Below are 10,096 nucleotides of genomic sequence, written 5' to 3' on the forward strand. Positions count from 1 at the left end.
TATTATCGAATGTATATTTATTTTTACCTATTATACGTCGGGTACCATATTACAATACTCTCTGCGTGCGTGTGTTACAATATATAATAATAATATACACATAATGCATTATTGCGTGCGCAACCGATTAAATAATCGTATTATTACCGCACAACGGCGGCCGTTAAAGTCTCCGTACGTTTAAAACACACCGCCCTAGTGCGGCTAGATAATTTCAGGTACATCACAGCGCGTACAAAAAATACTCGTTTTTTTATGAGTGTGTGTGTGTGTGTGTAATGTAGATGCACGATAATATTTTATGCGGTGTGCGTTGGGTGTTCGCCACACATATAATATACGAACGACGCGATAATAAATAAAATGACAATAATATGAAATATAAATTATTATGAGAAGAATAATCGTTGTGTACACGAGGTGGACAATATCACCGTTATAATAATAAAAATAATAATAATCATATATAGGTAATATTGAAGTCGCAAGGATACCGCGATATCGTGACCACGAATCGCGACAATTGCAGCTTGCCGTCGACCGCGCGTCTCTCATTGTTGCAGAAATCTGTTTTCGCGATATCTGATGGCACTGGCGGGGCGCGTTTTTACGACACCCATACTATATAATAATATAACGCTAAAACCTATATTATAATATACCAAACGCCACTTTTCTTTGTACCTATATGGGGTTTTTTTTTCGGCAAAAAAACCATAATGATAATGCAAATCTGCTGCCGCAGTATAGTCGTGTGCAACGCGTACATAAAAATAATATTATATGATATATACGCGGTGCTGTAGGGTCGGTCAATGGCGCAGAAACCAGCAGCACATCATAATAATAATATATGGTAATAACAATAATATACAGATAGGTATTATAGATAGGTAGACAAAGTCATATCACATAATATTATATTATATTGTCCGCCGCCGCGATTATTATTATTATTGTTATATTGTGCCAATAAAAATATAACCGCGTGTTAAATGGTTTCTGGTGTTCGCCGCGCACAAAAGGACCATATTTACACGACGTGCAAATGCGTTTCTCATATATTATTATTATTATTATTATTAGGTACTGGTAAGATATACCTCCTGTACATAAATATAATGCACACCGCCGCCACCGCAGTATATAAATATTATATATACATAATGATATGACGGTGTATATGTGCTGTATATAATATAATATATACTGTCCGTCGCTTTATATATATAAATTTATAGATACTGGAGGCTGCGGTAGGTATATTGCGCTCGTCTCGTATTTTACGACCGTATATATATTATATTATTATTATTATCATACGTGTGTATACGTTTTGTGATCGCTGCAACCCCAATACGGAATATATAATGCGACGAGTATAAATTATTTGCTTAAGGTTGCGACGTGTGATGTCACTTATTATTGTGCGGCACACAAAGTTTTACCTTTAATTTTTTTTTCTCAGTAAACATGGTATGTGTGTAGGTACCCTGCTTTTTACCCCTTTGCCGAAATCTACTCGGCGGTTGTGCAGACGCCGACGGCCCTTGAAAATATAATATTCGATAATATTATTATTATTACATAGGTATTATTTACCGAACCAAAACTCTCGTGATTTCGGCACATTCTTTTACGATTTTTTTTTTTCATATATTCGACGAAATATTATGTCAATATATAATAATATAAAAGGTACCTACGTCTTGTTTGCTGCACTTGAAAATATAATTATCATTTTTACATGTGGCCGTAACGGTTATCATTGCGCAGACACCGTCGCGCGAACACATACCATAGGCATAATATTATGTTGTAGTGATGTACGCTTATAATGCGTTATACCTATGCCTATTCTAAATACCTACTTAGGATAGGTACCTACTTGAACGATAGTCGAAACAAAACGAAAATTAAAGACAACGTAATATATTATAATATATTTTATGCTGCAGTACATAACATTATACGGGCAATATATACTACTATGCCTATAAATAGGGCTTTTAAATAATCGTCAACCGACGTGAAATATGTAATTTGTCAGAAAATATCTAAATACTCGTAAAACAAAATTATCATAAATACGCGCGTTTAAAAGCTGCAGGTCATAAATTTAACATGTACGCGTATATTTCAACCTCTTGGCTGGCCGGTTTGACGGATTTAAAGCCGAGAGTGAATTATTGTCCAAATATATAATATCTCACCGTAGATATATTATATATATATAGAACCTATATACCTAACCATAATATATATATGTGTGTGTGTGCATAATATATTCCTATAATATACTCTCGTGAACCCTATTCTCTATGTCTGGTAATATGTATAATATGCTGCACGTCGTTTCCGTCTACTCTATGCACATCCGTCTCGGTTATAAAATATGTAAAAGCAGCATAGCTGATATTTAACGAAATAATAAATACGCGTATATTATTAACGATAACACGTGAGCCGAGTGTTGCAGTTCGTTACAGTTAATGAATTAATATGATTTACTCGCGGTACGCGTATCATGCGGATAGACCGGTGCAAACAAATTCTATACGATTTATACCGATGATTGCGGTTTATATGGATTTTATCTGTAACTAAATATTCATGAATTTCATTTAAGTATACGCACACGTGACACGTTGGATTTCCCATTACTTAGGGATTAAGATTATGTAATTTAATTTATATTAAAAACAATACAATTTTACTATGCAAAAATCAATTGTTGACATTAATCGTACACTGTGGTTAACAATATATTATGTAATCACTATCCACAATTAAGTTCACTTCGCCCCGAACATGGTTTAGAAAATGTCTATAATTGCACACTCTTGCAGCAGTGAAGTATTTTTTTTTACTCATCATTAAAATGTATTAATATTGTGTTAACACCCCTCCTCAATTCGTGAAATTGTTGAATTTCGGTTTGTAAAATTTAGGAACAGACGACTGCAGTAGTATTGAATGAGCCGCATAGGCATAGAGTGATGAGTTTATATAGGGGCGGGGGGCTATAGCCCATTATGTTTAGGGTACACAACATATATAAAAATGTAACTAAAAAAAAAATGTACATTATGTGGGGCTAAACAAAATTCCAGAGGTCTGTTAGGCCTCTCCCCCCATCCTACATCTATGACGAACCAGGCTTTATTGCAAAATTGCAGCTGCGCAGTAAGTATGACGCAGACGCGGCGACTTTATACAACTTTCCTAGTGCACTTGTCGATGGCAGCTGGTCCTTCAGTGCGGCCTGGGCGTGCAGGATCATCCCTGAACGAGTTGGTGCGCCGGGGATGATTAACTCCTCAACTCCCCTACCCTCTTACTCACACAACTGAACTCTTGAATTTATGGAGTGGATGTATCCTGTAGGTCCATTATATTAAATTTAAAAATAATTTTTAGGTGACTACCTAATATTATAGGTACAATTTGTAGAACATAAAACCACCTGCGATTCAATGTTCTCGATATGAGAAATTTAACAAATATATTAAATTATCATAATATTATAATATGTTATTGCAGTAATATTATTATCCTCGGCGATTGCTGCAGAAGTATACTACGCACGACGGATTACGCGTCGCACACTTAACTATTAGTCACTGTAATGATAATATTATTATGACCTAATAAAAAATAGCAGTTTTGAACGTGCATATTAATCGGTTTTGATTTATTTGCTTTGCGGATGGGCGGTGATACTATAATATTATAATAATAATACGATGACGATACCCGTCTTATCTATGTACGTGATTGTGTTTCGTTACGCTATCGAAACGAATCCGGACAGGTCCCCGTCCGTAATATTAATAATATGCTCTCGGCGCGTTATTTATAAAAAAAACAATAATATTATTACACAGCGTATATTATATACCTATATAGAATATTATAGATATTCGATAGATTTATCGATCAAACGTATTCGCATGTACGTAAAAAACATGTGTTTTAAAAAAATACATTATTATTATTGTTATACACATAATGGACTCCGATATGGCGATGTACGAGAACGAATTAATAATCACCAGAGAAACTATATACCTATTATACCTACACGTGTATACAAACAACACGCTGCATCAGTATAGGTTGTACGACAAATGATTTTTCGTCTCGCGTCTCATTTTCTGCGAGGTATGTAATATTATGTGTTCGACCGATAACAGAATAATAATTTGCCCCTCATAATACGTATCCCCGAGCGTCGAGTGTGTCGTGTGTGCTGTGTGTCTAAATATTATGTACTCGTCGTACTTAATACTTGTACAACATATACGTCGAACACATATCGTTCGCTATATATATATATATTAATATATATTATTTTTCCACTCGAGTGCATAGCAAACTTCATTACACTGCACTGAAATTGCACTGAACCACGCGCGCAAAAAGAAAAAAAAAACAGATGACTAATCGTTTTTACTGCGATGCACATTACAATGTCTATACACATATATATAATATTATGTGTGTGTGTGTGTGTGTGTGTGTGTGTGTGTGTGTGTGTGTATAATATACGAGATGAAACTACCATAGATTTCTACACGATTTCGTTGTAACAAAATCCAGGTTGATCTATGATTTTTTTTTTTTTTAATATTTTATCTCAAGGATATTAATTAGTAATTACACAGGTAGGTGTACGCGTGTACGCGTTTAACGGCGTTCATCATAACAAAGACATAAAAAAAAGCAATTCAATTACGGGGCACACACGTGAGAGAAGAAGAAGAAGAAGAAGAAAAAAATCGAAATAAACCTTCGAAATCGTTTTACACCTAAGCTAAAGTGCGTGTAATATAATTATTGCGGTTTAATATTGTATAAGCACCGCGGTGCGTATCCGCTCGTCTGTCGGCGAATATAATAATAATTATATTATATTATAGGTAAGGCACGTCCGCCATCGTCTCATAATATAATAATAATACATTACGCTGTTATAATAGTATAATACACGCATGTCATATTATTATACAGATGCGCATGCGTATTATACAGCCCGCAACCTTCCGATTTCTCAACGGAAACCTCGACCATTTTCTTGTTCCTAAATCCGGAGCCGCGGTGGTATATTTTCTAGAACCCCGTCGCTATTCGAGGGTGATCGTTTTAACTAAAAATAATCATACGGTATACGATGATTATTGCATTATGCATGCATGTCAGTGTATACACCGCTTCGCCTGCGTCGAGGCGAGCGGAACTAATAAAATATCTAATTTTTTTTTTTTAATGTCGTTATAATAATATTAGGTAGGTACATCATGATTAATTTTTTTAGTCCATAAAAACTATTTTATAGGAACTCGTTTTGTACCTACCAAACGAGAACACAATACACTTGGTTTTGTGAATATCATATACAGTTGAAACATACGCTGTTCTTGAAGAAATAGAATCATCGTTGTATATAACGTTAGGTAGGCAGGTTGTAGATATTACCAGAATACGTATACCTACTATACCTATCATATACCTAAGCGTGCCTTTGGAGGTGCTCGAAATGTGTAATATGTACCTATAATGGTTCCCTCCACTCGGTTCCCTCGATGTAAACGTATTATATCACACGCCTGTGTTTATACTTGTTTAATTAATAATAAAAATAGAATAATAATTTATTAATTACGGTAGATGGTTTTGAGTGGTGAAAATGGGAGCCTCCCACAAATAATAATCTTTACGGACACGCGTTCTCTGTGCAGTCTTTTCATATTATATAATAATAAATTAATACTAATAAAACAACGGTCGCTTGGACTTACTGCGTTAATATTATGATATATGGATCAAAGCTAATGATGACAACACCCATCGTTTTGAATAATATTAATCTGTATATTAATATGACAATATTGGATAATGTCACGACGATAAAGGAATTGATTACAGTCAAGAATACGTCTAATTTTTACTTATTTATATATTGTAAAGTAACGTTTGCGATGACAGACAGTACAGCATAAATACATACCAAACACTATTATATGGACAATTTTAAAAGACATATTATAACGAATTATTTGGCGAAAAATAAATCAAAATCGGATAAATGTAGATTGTTGAAATGTTAAATTCTATAAATGGGAGCAAGGGGCTATTTAGAACAAACTAATACTAGTTATACGATTACAAAATTACCTAAAAAATAGGTGATTTCGGTGTCCAGAGTCGAGATTGATAATATGGAACCTTGAAAAAAGCAGCAATATCCCTCGAAATCCTGGGAGGGGGCAGCTTCTATAGAACCATAAATTAATAATTTGTACCTATAAAAAATATAAAGAAGCGATACAATCGCACTTCGTGTACTATAATATTATAAAGTGGATTGTCTGTAACACGGTTCTCAATATTATATTCTGAATGCAATAGAACAGATGCATTTAAAACCAATCGCATTCTTAAAAATATTGGAATTATATTATTATACAAATAATATACTGATGTAGCCACTGTTCTAAATACATGGAATGCGTATTATGTATATAATTCTCATATATGTAAAATGAGCACCCACGGGAGCCGCTTATGCATTCCAATTTGATTTTTAACATTAATATTATGATGATGATAACAATTTTCATAGATAACATAACATTTCACCATGATTTCCCTTGACTTGGAATGCATATGGCGACTTTCTACGAGGTTCATATTTTGAATATCGAAAAATTAATCAATATTGGATAAACATGTATATTATTGAAAAGTTAAGGTGTATAAAGGCATGGGGCTATTTAGACCAAAATAATACTTGTATTAATTATACGATTACAAAATTACCTAAAAAGTAGGTGATTTCGGTGTCCAGAGCCGATATTGATAATATATATGATGATATGGGACCTTGAAAAAAGCCATGATATCCCTCAAAAGCCCGGGGTTGGGGTGGAGAGCCAGAGTGGGGGCAGCTTCTATAGAACCATAATTTAATAGTTTGTATACAAAATATAAAGAACCAATATCATCGCACTTTGTGTACTATTATAAGGGGATTTTCTATAACACGGTTCTCAATATTATATACTGAATGCGATAGAGCAAAATTAATTTAAATTAATTTACAACCGATCTCATTCTTAAAATGTAGGAATCATATTTGTGTACGTATAATATACTGCTGCAGTGTCTCGACTCGCGTGTTATATTATTTTTTTTTTATCAAAGTCGCATAATATATTTTTATATTATTATATTTCACAGAATCGAAACCCACCGCGGTGCAATAAGTCGCGTATGTTCCGACAAACGGTAATAGTAAAAATAGACAGTATAACGATGATGATGATGATGATGATAATAATAATAATAATATTAAAAGTCCAGCGATCGATTTATGCGTGTACGATCCACATTATAATATATATATATATATATATAGGTAAGTACACGATAGGTACATACAGCTGGCACACCGTGCGATATATATTCAGCTCCGGTGCCGTCGGCGGTAATTCGTCTCGCGTTTTTTTTCACAAACTAGTCCGCTCGTCCCCGTTCTATACAATGATAAATTTATGTTATTACTCGCATTAATGTGTACGGAATGATGTACACAATATAATATATATATATATATAACGTAGACACGGCCGCACAGGTGAAGGTATATTATACTCATAGCGGTATAATATATATTATATACTTATATTATTATTATTATTATTATACTACCGCGCTACGTTTTTATCCTGCAATATATGACGCCATTACGCATATACGTATATAGATCGTTCTCGCGGTTATTAACGAGAGACAGGGCCGCATGTGTATATATTTTATGTGCTAGCGTGTGCGAGTGTGTGTATCCGATCTAGGTACCTATATAAAATATATTAATAATACGGTATACCTATATGTATATTGGTTGCGATGGACGATATTTATGATATTGCGCTGCAGCGTATATACCGTATGTGCCTGCCTAGGCATATATTATTATTATTATTATTATATCGTCCGATTTCAACGTATATACACAATATTATGATAATATATATTATACGTGTACGATAAACCGAGCTCTACGTTATATATTAAACGAGTTACACGACCAGAACTTACATAAAAATCGTTGTTTTCGCAGAGTTTTGAAAATGCGTGTGAATCCTCCGTATGCGAGACGAGTCGGTCCGTATATTATAATGTATAAGTAGTTACCGATCCGTACAAAGCTGCTGTGGGTATATAATAAGTATAGAGGTATAACGTACCTATACAATGCGTGCAATGTGTCTATCCATATACAAGCCCAGATTAAGGATCGATTGGGCCTCGGGACACCATACACTTAGTGGGCCCCCTTTCAACTTAAATTTCAAAATAATTGTATCATTACATATTAACGACTTTATATTATTGTATAATTTTTTATTTTACAAAAAATATACATTATGTCACTGCAGTTCATGAACGCGAGTTTTTATTCAAAATTATGGACCAATGATATGGAATATCGTTAAAACAAAGAAAGACACGACGTGTTAAATATTTTTAACAGGCAATTTTTTTATAACATTTTAAACATTTTTAAACGCGCAGTATTGAACCAATAATAAAATTGACTTTATTTTTTCAAATGGTAACCACTTTATTTTTTGATCGATTCCAGTAACGTTTTTTTCCTGAATATTTTGACAGTCAAATGATCAATTTTGGTTGGCTAGGTTATTAACTATGGTCCTCTAAAATTTAGTTTAATATGCATTAATCCTTTTAACTAAAATGCCTAATTTACAAAAGCCACAACATTTTTTTAATAACTTCCTTTTTATACACTTAGTTAAATCGGTAATCTAAAATGTTCACAAAAAAACAAACAAAATTGTTGGCAAACAGTTCATTATTTATAGTAATTTTTCGTGATATAAAATCGATAACAATTTTATTTTATAATTATTAATAATAATTTACCTACTATACCTACATACTAATAACTTTTTTTTGAAAACTGTATTGAACACGTTACAAAAATATATTTTGGGGATAAAGATGGGCCACCAAAATCAACGGGCCCCGGGACCGTGCCCCCCTTGCCCCCCCTTTAATCCGGGCTTGTATCCATAACATAATAATATATATAATATAGGTATTAGGATAAAAAACCGTGATATAAACCATCATCACAATCTATTATTGTCCTATACTTCTATATACTATTATAGTATATAGGACGATTTCTCGGAAAACCTACACAAACGACCGCCGTTTGGTTTTCGTTTCAAAACCAATGAAATTTTAAAACAATTTTCTGTTCGTTAAATACAGCTATAGGCTAACGATAATTTTATCATTGACGATGCAATTGCGCGTTTGTGTACACATTAAATAATATTACGATAAGTTGATGTAATTAACCGTGTGTTTATATTATATTACAAATTATATAAAGTTGATAGACCTATTGACCCTTGAGGTGAGCGTGTGTATTTATTGTTGGCAAATTGAATGCCGATTCGCCTTCTAAAATCGTCGTATCATTTAACATCGAAAGTTCTCTCGATAAAAAACAACAATTAAACTATAGCACAATTCGTGAAAGATTCTCTCAAACCATTGTGGTCCGAATATAACAACGACGAAAAAGTTTTGTTTATGTCATCTGATGCTGCTCCTTATATTATTATTATGACGAAAGCTGCACAAAACCATTTTATTCGAATCTTGTACAATATGTAACTTAGTGGTAACTAGTGGTATCCACCGAATTGCACAAAAAATTACAATTACTTTTCGTGACATTGACGAATAATGATTTAATTAATAATGAAAAGCTGTTAGTCTTCTTTTGTGTAGATCATTTGGAAGCGTTTAAAAATATATTTCAATAAAATCGGAAGATTGAGCAAAAATCATTCAAAATTTTAAATTAATGAATTGTGAAATATAATCTTGTTTACATTAATGCACATTTGTCATGTAGGTATCATTGAAAGTATCAAAAAGCTTGAAACCTCTAATTTGTCACTCGTAGACTAGTTAAACATATTATAACAAGTGGAAAATTCTGAAAATGAATCATTCCTACAATAGCGCAAACAGAATAATAATTAAAACA

The sequence above is a fragment of the Acyrthosiphon pisum genome, chromosome A2, assembly GCF_005508785.2.
Source record: "Acyrthosiphon pisum isolate AL4f chromosome A2, pea_aphid_22Mar2018_4r6ur, whole genome shotgun sequence".
NCBI classification, from domain to species: Eukaryota; Metazoa; Arthropoda; class Insecta; order Hemiptera; family Aphididae; genus Acyrthosiphon; species Acyrthosiphon pisum.